A 4,550-nucleotide genomic window follows, 5' to 3' on the forward strand; every position below is an offset into this window, starting at 1 on the left:
TTAATAGGATAGATAACATAGTGTCTATACGAAATATATATGATTGTACTAAGCGAAGTAAATATAGACTAAAGGTAGCATACAAAAGAGCTAGAAATTTGATAGAAGAAAACACAAATATAAAAGTATATAATCGGAAAGTAAGTAATATAGATCAGTAGGTGATTAGTTAGATTATAAATATGCTGGTATGTATAAAGGATCGGAAATAGGAGAAAGAAATAACATTATAAAAATAGATAATAATAACAAGAAGCAACCAGTTCATAAGGATAGATTAAAAATTTGTATTTCATAATTGTATTTAGTATAGCCATGCATAGGTACAAATATTTATTTGTAATTTCATTTTCTTTTGCTATTAAGTATGATATATATATGTTATACATATATGTAGTGAAATATCCACTACCACACTCATTTCTCGAACGTGACACATATACTACACAAAGCATTAGACATATGTTAGCTTTAAGTCGCAATAAGAAGTTTTTTGCTCAAGCTCAACGTATTGTAAACTTAGTTTTTTAAAAACACTTATCTCAAGACGCGTAGCCCGCATTCTTGGAGCACAAAATAATGTTCGTCTAAAAGTAATTAAAAATAAAATCGCTTGTTTTATTTTGTTTACCCTTCGTGTAACGCGAAAACATAACTGGCGCAGCCGGTAGGATAATGTTCAAAAAATACTAAATCAACAAACAGTCGTGACCGTTTAAGGATTCTAAAATTGCCCAAAGATTAATGCGTACAGCGTTATGACTTTAAAATACATATCCGCCTAAAAAAATCTACGTGCGTATGTGCAACAAAAAACGGAAAATAGGAACATTTTGTATTCGAAAGAAAACCTCAAAAACCCGTACTAAAACCCACGTGTATAAACAAATAACAATAAATCATTGCTGTTTAACTTTCAGAAGTGCTCTTGAGCCAGTTCCTGAATCAACTAAAACATGTGTCAGCAATCGATAAAGGAGCTGAGAACCTATCAGCATTTATCAAAAGGATACATTTCATTCTATCATTTTACCCAACAAGATGCATTGGACAGAATAGCGTAATATTCGGAGCTATTGAGAGACAGCTTAATGGAGAGGTTCTAAGGACAGCCCAAGTTACACAATAAAACAACTGGTTAGCAATAAGAATATCACTAATTGAGGAATTAAAAACCCAAACCGCATATGAAGAACTGCTGAGACGATTATATAATACCAACTGGAATAGAAATCTACGCAAGTCCTATATTATTACTAACAAATTAGCATTAGAAAATGACCCTAATAACACAATATTGTATTCAGTTGCTTTTAAAACAACAATTAAAAATGTTATATTGAAAAAATTGTCTGGCAAGGCAAGACATAACTAAAAGCAATTGCGCAACAAGAGGGAATTTATGAATCTTATGAAAATTTTAAATACCTCTAAAAGTGAAAATAATAATCGAAGAAACCATAACAGATCATACGCAAACTATACACCCAACAATTTTCATTCCAATTATCAATCCAATTGTAAGCCTCAAAGTTATTATTCAAATCAAAATTAAATAAAAATTACAATGAATTCGGAAAACTTAAAGTGTATCATTGATGCAGGCTCTTCTATAAGCCTCATTAAAGAAAATATTTTCGGGTTTAAAGTTAATAAACATCCAATTAAAGTCCAAACCATAAACGGTATCACTGAACTAATATATAATATTTTGTTCGGTCCTAGTATTCAAAAATTCTCTGAAAAATATGATTTATTATAAGGACGAGAATATTTGAAAGTAACTCCTAAATCGACTATCATTCAGACAAAACATGAGGATCCAATTTATAAGAGACCTTACAAATATCCACAAACATATGATAGACCAGGGTAAAATTACAAAGTCTAAAACCACCCCCTATTGTTCTCCAATCTGGATCGTTAAAAAAAAATTAGACGCTTCAACTAACAACTGATGCTAGCAATTTGGCTATAGGCGCCGTGTTGTCACAAGAATATAAACCAATCTGCTATGCAAGCCGGACCCTAAATGAACATGAGTTAAATTATTTAGCAATAGAAAAAGAACTATTAGCTATTGTATGGGCACCAAAAATACATTAAAAAAGACTAAATAATTAAAATATTTAATGTAGAATTGTCCCAAGTGAAGTTGAATTAATTAATTTGAATTCTAATGTACAATTCACAACATCTATGTTCACCAAATATAACTTTACCAAAAATAGAGCCAATATCACACATGAATGACATAATTTTCTATAACAATAAGGAAAATATTATTTACAAATATTCAATAATTACAATTGAGTTAATCTCAATTCTAATTGTTATATACTATTTAGCAAGTAAGAAAATCAAAATACTTTTCAAAACAACCATACAAAAATATCTAAGAAAAAACGAAACGGACACAAGTACTAATGCTGACATTGCAAATACAGAAAATCCAGTCCCTCTTATGTACCCAGAATTAAGCACTTGAGGACAAGCTAATTTCTATTGATTGGGGGAGTGACATATCGACTACCATACTCATTTCTCGAACGTGACAACTTCTTGTAATTATATCTCCAACTCTTAAAAGTTTCTCAAAAAGATCATATTCTAACATTAACTCGTCGCGACGGCGACCAATCGTCACAAACAAAAACTATCCTATTGCATTTATAATCTTATTAACTCGCAATAAGAAGTTTCTTGCTCAAGCTCAACGTATTGTAAACTTAGTTTTATAAAGACATTTTTCTCAAAAATAAAGTTCGTCTATAAATAATTGAAAATAAAATCGCTTGTTTTATTTTTTTACCCTTCGTGCAACGCGAAAACATAATTATATATATATATACATATATGTATATGTATATGTATATATAAAAGAAAAATATAATTTTAGGTACACTAATATAATAACTTTCGTTATTTTTCAGAAGGAGGGAGATGTAATATGCATATATATATATTGAATACCTACTGTACCAAGAGTACTTAAATGCTACACACTGTCAAAGTCCCGGTCATAAACCCAAGTGTTCGAAATATGAACCGATCGGTATGCCTTGATCCGCTCGCAGAAAGTCCGCTCAGCATTTTGTCACACGAGCGGACCTCACAACCGAACATAAATATGTGCATATACCCTCGGGCTCATAACTATGTACATAACATACATGTACATACTTAGCCGTCTCTCTGCTGCCGACTCTGGGCAGCGCAGCTATGAGACTTTGCCTTAATTAGAACTGAATCGACTTTACTTTAAAATACTGTAACGCGCATAAGAGAAATTCTACTGATGACAACGGAAAGCGCTGTTCTACCGTCAGCTTTGCAGATCTTCTGCTATTCTACAGCTAACTGTCCCATTCGGTTTCATCCAAATTAAACATTAAACATTAGGGGGCGCTAACCTAATAATACGCCTACTCGGTTTCAACCAAATTAAATGCTACCCGTTAGTAAGACGTGCACTATCTGATTAAGCGCAATATATTTTAAATTCAAAAATATTACTGAATATAGTAGCAAGAAACTATATTGTCATACAAGTTAAAAATAATACGGACTTTTATTTTGTCAAAGGAAAAAATTGTAATAATACAAAGAATTAAGGAAAATCAAAAAATAGACAAATCTTCTGACAAATACTTACATAACATATATTTTTAAATGTTAATTTATCTGGGGATGCCGTAGATATATGATTTCTGATTGTTAAGAAATGCACACAGTTTATTAGTGTACAAGTAAACAAAATAATAATATATTTATATATAGATGTATGTATATGATTTACTTACAGTAATATGTAATATCTACCGACTAGTACAAGATTCTTCGTCAGCGAATACCAACCACACATCACAGTCGGGACGTCAGCGATTTCACGGTCATAACTAAAATTGTACTTAGATATAAATTTAAGAAACACATTTTTGTAAATAATTCTAGTCAAGAACTAACAAAAGAACAAAACATTGGTTTATTCCAAAACTGCTTATTCATAAAAGTTTTAAGAAACAGTTTCCACTTTGGAGGCGTGAACACTTTTCTAATTTCTTTAACGTCAAATTTAATAATATATGTATATGTATGTACACAGCAGTGCGACCGCAGAGTCAAAATTCTTCTGCGCCATTCTTAACATAAACATAAAAGCAGCACCTAAAGTAAACAAAACTGCGGTAACATAACGCAAACATCAAACGCAATGTCATCATAATTGCATTTCACACCTTAGTTTTTCCTTACTTCCTAAGCCCTGAGTTTTGAGAAATAAGCTTTATTGCAGCATAGTTCTTATTTGGAAAGCATATTTAAAGCTCCCACAAATAAAATAATTTGTTTAAATTAATTTTTTTTTGTTTTTGATAAGTTACACACACACAAACGTTAACGCACATGCTTTCTGACGTCGTCGACTGAGGAACCGATGACGACGATGGCTCTTGACGGTCAGCCTCAAATTTCCGATGCTCTGTTCTGTCGCGACACTTTTGGGCACTCTCGTTGGCTTGGTCTCGCTCGTGATTGCTTTAAAGTTGCTT

The sequence above is a fragment of the Drosophila sulfurigaster genome, chromosome 2L (genome assembly GCF_023558435.1).
Source record: "Drosophila sulfurigaster albostrigata strain 15112-1811.04 chromosome 2L, ASM2355843v2, whole genome shotgun sequence".
Classification (NCBI taxonomy): Eukaryota; Metazoa; Arthropoda; class Insecta; order Diptera; family Drosophilidae; genus Drosophila; species Drosophila sulfurigaster.